Genomic DNA, 11,123 nt, shown 5'->3' on the forward strand with positions numbered 1-11,123 from the left:
TATTCACGGGGAAATATTGCTTTAAAAGGATCAGGACTAACTCGTTTTTCTTCAGAAAAAGCAGAACAGAGAAAGTCAGGTTGTTTCAGTGGACAATGTTTTACAGCCATTTGCACTGGACATTGTACATCTTCCAGGGAAAAGCAATGTCATTGCTGATGCTCTGACCAGAATTCAAAGAGAAGGAGCAGGTCTGAAGGAAAGCTCTGAAATGTTAGAATGTTACCTTGTCTGAATCCTATTAAACTTAACTTTTTATTATTGGTAAATTTTCTAAAATATAAACTGATTGGCAAGTTGCTGCCATGGGTATTCATGTGACTGAACAGCCGATTCACGACCCATAGATCTTTTGGGCACATGGGACCAGACTTCGCACGATGTACTGAGATCCTGAGTCTGAGATTTTCTTCATTTTCCTTTCTTCTCTCCTGTCACTCTGCCTCCTCACTAAGGCGATTGGGCTCAAAGCATGACGGGCAAATTGCCACCGTTTTGAGCACCTCCCATCATCAATGTCAATGCTGCCGCGCTTCAGAGAGAGCTTCAGTGTGTCTTGTAAACATTTCCTTTATCCTTTCCTGTAACATTGACCATTTGAGAATTGGGAAAACAGGACCTGGCGGGGGAGACGGTTTTTGATCATCCAAACAGAGTATCCTGTCCATCGAAGTTGTTTTTTAAGGCAATTCGTGTGAATGCTTGTGGAGCTGGTTTCAAAAAGGAAACTAGTGTGTTTTCTATGGTCCTTCTCGTTAATCAGCAGAGGCATTGCTGATGAAATTTCTCAAGCACTTTTATGTATCGCTGATACACAGTTCAGGTCTCACTGCAGAACAGAAGCATTGTGAAGACAACTGCTTGTACACTAGGACCTTTGTTGACTGGCAGAAGTCTATGTTGTCAAACACTCGCTGCTGTCGTTTATAGATCTCTGAGCTGGCACAGCTGATCCTGTGACGGATCTCCCCATCAATGGTGGCCTTTTGATAGAAGTAGCTGCCAAGTTATGTGAAGTTTTCAACGTTTTCCAGAGTCTTTCCTTCAACATATATCGGATATGGAATATTTGGATAACCAGAAATAGGTTGATATATCAGTTTTGTTTTGACAACATTAATGAACATTCAAGTCCACTCCAAGTAGAATTGAAGACATCAAGAGTGACTTTGAAAGCTGGATCAGTGTGGGCAATGAAACTGCAGTCATCCACAAACTGTTGATCACATACATCTACGGCGCATCGTGTATTTTTGTCACAGAGGCGTGTGAGGTCGAAGTTTTCCATGTAGGCGAAATTTGATACCGACACCAGAGGACATTTGAACATAGAAGAGGCGAGCAGCCACTGTCAGCTAAATAGTAAAGAGTGTTAGTAAAATATGGTATGTGTTTCATGTTTGCAAAGGAAAGTGTCACCTCTGCAGTACACAATAGATTATTTCTAAAAGAATGTTTACAGTATTAAGAACTTACTGTATTTTCTAACTGTTTGAACGAAATCCTTATTTGCCATAAGGCATTCTTTTTCCCAAGGGGGAAGTGTGATGAATCCTAGGCCTGGATTTAATGCCACCCCACTCCCAGAGATGGGCTAGGAGGCGTGTGTCTCATAGATGTGTGCTGGCTGGCCGGGGAGGGACGGCCCGTCATCTTTCCATTGCACTGCAACAAAGTGTGAGTGGAAAAGCCTTCCAGCCCAGAGGCCAATTGAGGGCCGTTCGAGGCCTATTATTATCTGCTGAAGGGCATCTTTCTGCCGCTGCTGGATTTAAGCCGAGTAAAATGAAGTGTACTCCCTGTGGGCTTGGTGAACCGCCTCCGTGGGCAATCTGTGGCCCACAGAGGGGCCCATCAGAAAACAACCCACCACTTTGAAAAGCCCACCCTCTTGCATTCATCACACACCCTTCTGCCCCATCACCGGTGCCTGCCAGGTTGTGAACTGTGTCGTTATCAGTCACCAAAAATAGATTTATGAAGTAATATTACAGGACAGGCTAGTTCCACAACGTGAAAATGTTCTGAGAAAGCTGGTGTGTAATTTGTGTCTCCGTTGAGGAGCAACATATACTCATTGAGGACAGTTCAGAGAAGGTTTATTGTGCTGATTTCTGGGGTGAAGGGACTTCGTTGTGAGGAATGGTTGAGCAGGCTGGGCCGGGACACTTGAAATTTAAGAAGTATGAGAGAATTATTGAAACATGAAACATAATGGCCTCCCCAGTTCTGTTTCTGGTAACCCCCAGGATGTTGATCGTGGAGCACTCAGCGTTGGTAACGCCATTGAATGTCAAGCAAAGACGGCTAGATTCTCTCTTGTTGGAGATGGTTTTTGTCTCTGTCCAGTTTTATTCTTATTGATTGCTTAGCAGTTATATACAACTGAGTGGCTTGTTAGGCTATTTCAGATGTCAACCATCTTGCTGTGGGTCTGGAGTCACATACCAGCACAAAGACCGCAGATTTGATTCCTGAAAGGGCATTAATGAACCAGATGGGTTTTTCTGCAACAATTGGCAATGGTTTCATGATCATTATTAGATCAACTTTCCATTCCAAATTTACTAAATGAAATCAAATTCCACTTTCTGCTGCGGGTGATTCGAACGCTTGGTTGATCAGATTCGAATGCTTGGTTTAACGACAATACACCACTGCTTGTTCTACATAATGGCGTTGTCTCTATATTGAGTGACAAAAAGGAGATTGAGTGACCGCTTTGTAGAACACTTCCACTCAGTCCGAAAGCATGACCCCGATCTTCTGGTCGCTTGCCATTTCAGCACCCAACCCCAGCTCACATGCCCACATTTCCGTCCTTGGCCTGACGCAGTGTTCCAGTGAACATCAATGCAAGCTTGAGGAGCAGCACCTGATAAGTCTACTGCCTTGCGGAGTGAGCACTGACTTCAATAATTTCAGAGCATGACGGTCCTTTTTTGTCTTTATATTTTAATTTTTTTTATTGTATTGTATTTTTAAACCATTTGTCTGTTCTTCATGCAGCCAGAGTTTCTCATTATTCTCCTATCAACACGCTGTGGACTAATGTTGTGTCTTTCAACAGAAGCATTAACACCCTCTTTGCTGTTGTCTCAGGAAAACTTTGTTATTTTCTCCTGCCCTCTGCCCTATCACACACATTCCCTTTGGTTCTCTTCTGCACCAAACCACACTCCGCCCCCTTCACTTCCTTAAAACCTAATTCCGTTCCAACCTTTGCCAGTTCTGATGACGGGCCACAGCCCTGAAATGGTAACTCTGCTTCTCTCTCCACAGATGCTGCCTGACCTGCTGAGTATTCCGAGCACTTTCTGTTTTTATTTCACAATAATTTAAATTCTTTCAGTTGTAATTTTAAAGCTCAGAGTAAGTCTGTGGGCTGCTTCAATAAACAAATAACAACAACGCTGCGTTCTATAATCTGCAAATAGCGAGAAGGTTTCGGGATGCTAACAGATGCAACGCACAGTGATACAACATAAAATGAAAATTTTTACTATGACAGTGAAGTCAAGTGAAGTTCGTAAGTTCATCCGCAGTGAAGCAGCGAAGGAGATGCCAAAGTGTCAGCAGCAAACTAACTTCAGCTGCCAGACTTTTGTAGCAGCGTTAGATTCACACAAGGAAATAATGCAACAACAGTGATGACCAATTAAAATACTGAAATCCCAGTGAAACTGACACATGATGTTGGGGATGGAGGAAACTGTAACACTGTAACAAAGGCCTCCTTGTAACACTGAGACTGTGAGTTGTGTCATTATCAATTACCAAAATTCGTTTTATGAAGTAATGTTACAAGACAGGTTTGTTCTACAAATGAATATATTCACAACGCCTGATAGCATGGTAATTGTTCTTAAACATTGCTTGGACCACATCAAGATTATTGTGTACAGTTTTGCATTGAGAGCAGTTCAGAGAAGTTTCACGATTTGACTCCTGGAATGAAGGGCCTGCCTTGTGAGGAAAGGTTGAACAGGTTGGGCAGATCCTCTTTCGTGTTTAGAAGTATGAGAGAAGTATTGAAACATGTTAAATTCTGAGGGAGCTTAATAGGGGGATGGTGAGAGGAAGATTCCCCTCGAGGGGGAATCCATAACTCGGGGGAAATGGCATAGAAGTAGATGAGGATATATTTATTTTTTAAATGGGTAATGAATCTTTGGAATGTCTCGGGTCCAGAGAGCTCTGGCGGCTGAGCCATTGATTATAGTCAGTCTATGATAGAGGGAATTTTGAACTATAGTGAATTCAATGGTGATGGCAAGGAAGCGGGAAAGGGCATTGACGGCCAAGATGGGCGGCACAGTGGCACAATGGTTAGCACCGCAGTCTCACAGCTCCAGGGTCCCGGGTTCAATTCTGGGTACTGTCTGTGCGGATTTAGCAAGTTCTCCCTGTGACCGCGTGGGTTTTCGCCAGGTGCACCGATTTCCTCCCACCGCCAAAGACTTGCAGGTGATCGGTAAATTGGCCATTGTAAATTGCCCCTAGTGCAGGTAGGTGGTAGGGAATATGGGATTCCTGTGGTGTTAGTATAAATGGGTGATTCTTGGTCGGCACAGACTCGGTGGGCCGAAAGGCCTGTTTCAGTTCTGTGTCTCTAAAATGAAATAAATCAGATCAGGAATGATTGTATAGAAAGGCAGAAGAAACTCGAGGGACCGAATGGCCTGCACCTTCTCCTATTGCTTATATTATTATGTACATAACCCTCGCACCTGATTTCACAACAATTAGTTTTAACATTAACCTAACAAAACTCTAGTGTTAGGTTAATAAAATCATGACAGACATAAAGAAACTCATACAAGCCCGTATATTCAGAATCCGAGGATATTCCATCATCCACCAATACATTCAGTGAAGACAATAAACGAGTAATAATGCAAAGAATGGCCATATGAAATCAAAGTTATTGTGCTGCAGCGACAGGACCAAATGAACAGAGACTGAGGACAATCCATCATTCAACTGATCAAACTGAACAGACGATTGTGTAAAACATACAGCGAGTAAAGCACTTTCAGGTACGTCAGTAAAATGAATACTAATTTATACCATTAACAGCTGGATAAAAATGCAGCTTACCGGAAACTCCAAAGGTTGCTAGAATTGGATAGTAAATACGTTCGATCTTATACATTGCTGGATATTTAGCTTCTGTGCGAAGGACTGACTTGTGTTGGTCTGAAACTCACATCTCCGGCACTCACTCTCAGCTGATCCATTCTAATAGACAGTGATTTATACAGGGGATAGGTCTCCACTGACATGGCTACACCCCTGATCATTGCTATTAGTGGCAGTAAATTGAACAAACACAATACGTCAGTAACTTTGACTGCATTGTAAATAAAATTGTTCATACAAAACAAACATCTCAAAATCCAGAAAATTATCTTAATCAGACATCTGCTGAAAACGGAAATCAAACAAGATTGATCTCATAATAATGCAGAGCGTTTTTTACTGGTTTAAAATAATTGTAATCATAATATTCAATCATAACAATTCACTTAGAAATGTCACCGATTTCTCTTCAGTATACACTGAATCCAAGGATATAAACATTTAAAATGAGAAATGTTACGAAGGGACAGTTTAATTCATGTGCAGAATTGCAGCTGATAATTTAATGTAGGCTTCACTGGGTGAATAACACTCCTCTCTCTGTTATTTTAATTGCACATGTTTAGCGGTTTATTCTACAGTGGCTTCTGCAAAATTAGAACTGTGCCACTTCCTGACAATATCCCTCTGGCTCTCTCCTGACTGGCACCCCGACCTCAAACTTCCTTCCATCCAACACAGTGCTGCACAACCCCAGCCCTCAACAAGTAAAGCTCGCCCAACACCGTCGCATTCACTGACTTCGCTGCGATCTCAATCCACCAAACACCTTACATTTAAAATTATAATACTCAGCTAATATCTGTTCATGACCGAAGCCACCACCATCACCACACTCCTGCAAAACTACATCAAAACTAACCCGTGAATGCTCCATGCCTCCGACATTGGCCGCTTATGGAAGGAAAGCCCTTGCTTGGTTCCTATCTAACCGATCAGATCACAACCAAAGCATCTCCAGCAATGGCCATTGCTCTCACTACAAACACTGTTCAATCAACAGTCCATGAACTTGCGATTTTTACATCTTCCTCTTCCACTTCTACATTCTTCCCAATGGCATCAACAACGCCATGAACCGGGTCATCTTCCACATGTGTGTTGGCAACAGACAACTCCAGCTCTCCACCATCACTCTCGACCCTCCACTGCCTTTGAGTGATAAAACGACAACCGTTTGCTTCGTGTGAGCTATGTTTTTCTCCAATAAAACGTACAAAAGACCAAAACAATCATCTTTTGCTCCACCATAAACTCACCGACCCCATTCCCCTTCATAGCTGTTGCCTCAGGCCCCATACATTTTTTTTACCTTTACCCTTTTCATCCTTCCGATCTGAGCTTCTGATCCCATATCCCCTCCATCATAAAAGATGCCTACATTTGCCTCGCCAACATGACGGCCTCAAGCTCTGTCTCAGCCCATCGGCCACTGACAAAACATGTATTGGAGAGTGACTGCCTTTGACATCACGTCAGCATTTGACCGAGCATGGCATCAAGGAGCCCGAGCAAAATTGTCGTAAATGGAAATCAGAGGGAAAACACTCCGCTGATTCGAATCATACCTACCGCAAAGGAAGATGGCTGTGGTCGTTGGAGGCCATTTATCTGACCTCCAGGACATCACTGCAGGAGTTCGTCAGGGTAGTGTCTTCGGCCCAACCGTCTTCAGATGCTTCATCAATTACCCTCCTTCCATGATAAGGTCAGAAGTTGGGTTGTTCGCTGATGATTGCACAATGTTCAGCACCATTCGCAAATCCTCAGATACTGAAGCAGTCTGTGTAGAAATGCAGCAAGACCTGGACAATATCCAGGCTTGGGCTGATAAGTAGCAAGTAACATTCGCACCACACAAGTGCCAGGCTATGACCATCTCCAACAAGAGAGAACTTAACCATCTCCCTTGACATTCAATGGCAGTAACATTGCGGAACTCGCGCTATCAACATCCTAGCGGCTACCATTGACCAGAAACTGAACTGGAGTAGCCATATAAATACTGTGGCTACAAGAGCAAGTCGGAGGCTTGGACTACTCAAAGCCTGTCCGCCGTCTACATGGCACAGGTCAGGAGATTGATGAAATACTCTCCAATTTTATGGATGGGTGCAGCCCCAACAACACGCAAGAAGCTCACCATCCAGGACAAAGCCCGCTTGATTGGCACTCCATCCACATACATTCACTCTCTCCACCACCGACAGACAGTAGTGTGTACAATCTTCAAGATGCATTGTAACAACGCACCAAGGCTCCTTAGACAGCACCTTCGAAACCTGCCACCTCTACCACCTGGAAGGAAAAGGGCAGCAAATGCATGGGAGCAGCACCACCTGCAAATTCCCTCCAGGTCACACCATCCTGACTTGGAACTATATTGCCGTTTCTTCACTGTCGCTGGGTCATAATCCTGGAACTCCCTTCCTAACAGCACTGTGGGTGTACCTACCTCTCATGGACTGAAGCGATTCAAGAAGGCAGCTCACCACCACCTTCTCAAGGACAATTAGGCATGGGCAATAAATGCTGGCCGAGCCAGCGACACCCTGATCTCATAAAATAATAGAAATAAAATTGGTTAACTTTACTTACTCTTGGTGGGACCTCCCTCTTTGTTTACACAGTTATCCATCTGATCAGATGCAGAAACTCCAGTTATGGCATCTCCCCTCACCCCACATCAGCATTATCTTTGATGTCTCTCTTCATCCTCAATAACAACTTTCCATTGGAGTTTTCAACGGCAGGTGTGGGCTGAGATTTTACTTGTACGCTGATGACATCTATGCTCTCTCTCTCTCTCAATGCACATGACGGCTGCCGGCTCCAAGTGACACTCATCACACGAATTGTACCCAAATGATGCTCCATACACATGTGTCACTCTTTGATAGAGATCAGAACCTTCCACCTCAGCAGCACCTGCGACTCCACTCTTATCTCAGCGCAACTGATATTGAAACACTCTTCCATGTCTTTGTCACATCCAGATTCAACTATATCAATGGGCACAAGACTGACCTCCCATCCTCCAGCTTTCATTCGCTTATTGATCCAAACCACTGCTGCCTTTATCCTATGCACGAACAGGTTTCCTCACTGCTCTCTTTGTTGAACTACATTGCATGGAGCTCCCTGAAGCCGCGCGTTTATTTTATCTTCAATGCATTTCTACCTCCTCTTTCCCTACTAATACAATTTATGTTGTATTGCTGGAACGCTTAATACACTTGTCTCACAAAATCTATCGAACTGTTATAAGATTTCTCTTTTACCCTGAGTGATTTATGTACTTGGCCATGCAAATCGGTCTACTTCTCCACAGCTCCGAGCTTCTCACAATTAAGAAAGTACTCTGATCTATCTTTATTTGGTACAAAATGGAAGCCCTCACACATCCCCACATTGAACTCAATTTCCCCCAATTTTACGGTTACCTCCCCTAATACCTAAACAATCAACATCTCTTTATATCTCTGTTTTTTTCTCATTTCCACTATAACCTGTGTCACTGAAATTACACTCTTCAGCAAACATAGATAGATTACGTTTCATTCCCTTAACCTATTCATTTAGAAATGTAGTGAAAAGACGCCACCCGAGTCCAGATCACTGGGAGACAACAATAATAATATACTGACCATTTCAGCACATAGCCTTTGGCCCCACTCTGTCTCCTCTCTCCTGGACAACTCCACAGCCTAGACAATAGGTTGCGTCCAGGCCCAGGTAGTTTATTTTTAGGTGTCCCTGATGTGAATTCTCGTCGAATGCCTTCTGAAAGTTCCTATAAATATAACAAACCACATCTACCACATCGGCATTTAGTTACTACCGACTAGCCTCTTGCTGTTATCAAATCTATGCTGCAGAATTCTGTCCTTAAACCCCGCTACCTACCACTCCTCTCCTCTCCTCTCCTGATAACAATACATTCCTCTGACTGAGTTTACGGTTACCTCCCCTAATACCTTTTTTGGGCAGGATGTACTGGCCTCTGAATATATTTTTGTGAATTGTCCTTCAACGTTTTTCTATCTTAAATGCACTATATAAATTCAAGTTTTTTATGTTTGATTTTATAATCCTCCAGTCTTGCCCTCTCACAATCCATACCCATGTCTTAGTTGATTAAATACAACTCTCGGAAAACTTGCCTGACCTTCCTATCTCTCCATCTCCCACTCTTCCTTTGATATCCTCATTGAAACTCGCTCTGTTACCAAGCTTTTTGTCACTTCTTATGTTTCCTTATTTATTTGTGTATCTGTCCTCAGAGCACTCTGGATAACCTTGGAAAAGATTAGAGATATAGAGACATTGATTCATTTACAGCAAAGATGGTGACCATTCGGCCCATGCTGGCTCACTTCGGAGCCATCCAGTCAGTCTCATTCTCCCGCTGAATGGTCATAGACCTGCAGATTTTTTAATCATTATTATTTGCAGTGCCTATCCAATTTTCTATTGAAATAATTGATTGTCTTCGCTTCCAGCACCGTCATGGGCAGCCAGTTCCAGGTAAGTACCATTCGTGACCTAAAAGAACCACACAATCCCCCTGCATCTCTTGCCTCAAACCTTCAATCGTTGTCCCCTAGTCCTTGTACCATTAGGTTTGTCTCACGGCCTGTCATAATATTGTAAAACTTTATGATATCTCCACTGAATGTCTTCTGCTTCAAGAAGAACGTCACTAGTTTTTCGAACATTATCTTGAAACCAAAATCCCCCAACCCTGGAATCATTCTGGTAAATTCTCTCAGCATCCTCTCAAAGGGCAAGGAATCCTTCCTGAAGTGTGATTTCAGCGCTGGATGCAATAATCTATTTGGGGTCCAGCCAGAACTTGATGAACGTCCAGCAAAGCTTCTTGTTTTTGTACTCTATGTGCCATTGATGAAGCCCGAGATCACATATGCTTTGTTAACCACTCTTTCAATGTGTCCTGGCAGATTCAAAGATCGATGCGCTTGCACCACTGGGTCCCTCTGTTCCTGCATATTCTTTAGAAGAGCGCCATTGCCTCACCTATACCTTGTGCCAAAATGCATTACCTCCCTCTTTTCTGTATGAAATTCCATCTCTGAGTTGTCTTCTCAAACTGCTCATCTATTTATATCCTTTTGCAGTTCATTTCATCTGCAACGTTCGGCGCCATCGGCAAATTTTGAAATTCTACTCTATTCCAAGATTTAATTGATTAATATGCAGAAAAAAAAAACACAGGTCCTAGCACTAACCGTTAGACAACACTACTGCCGAGCATACGGCAGTCTGATCAGCAGCTATTTACCACGCTTTGTTGTTTTCTGTAGTTGAACCATTTGTGTATCCAATTGTACACTGACCCTCAACTTTGTCAACCAGCCTTTTATGTGGCACTTGGTTAAACAAAGACTACTGTGACAAGGGGTCCCTGAAACCCCTCATCTCAAAGCCCTGGAGAGAAATCACCAGTGGAACCTCTGCAAGATCCTGCAAACTCAATGCCAGGACAGGCGCTCCATTAGCAGTCTCCTCTCTCAGGTCAACATCCTCAACATCGAGACACTGGTCATGGTAAGTCAGTTATGTTGGTCGAACCACATCGTTCAGAGGCCTGACACAGTACTCCCCAAACAAGCTATCTACTCCGAGCTCCGTCACAGCAAGAGGCTACCAGGAGAGCAGATGAAACACTACAACGATATCCTTAAATACTGCATGAAAAAAAAGTGACATCTCCACTGATTTGTGGGTACCTTTGCCTGAGACCACCCAAAATGGAGAGGAAGCATCCAGGATGGAGCCAGCTAGTTGGAACAACGTAGACATGCTCAGGTAGCGAACCAAGTGCAAACGGCAGAAGGAGCGTTCGGAAATTCGAGCATCCCATTCTCTAGCCTCACCAAACACCACCTCTCCCAACTGTGGCAGAGTGTGCGGATGCAGAATTCAACTATTCAGTCAGCTAAGGACCTACAACTCTGGAG

Source organism: Heterodontus francisci, chromosome 21, assembly GCF_036365525.1.
Source record: "Heterodontus francisci isolate sHetFra1 chromosome 21, sHetFra1.hap1, whole genome shotgun sequence".
Lineage (NCBI taxonomy): Eukaryota > Metazoa > Chordata > Chondrichthyes > Heterodontiformes > Heterodontidae > Heterodontus > Heterodontus francisci.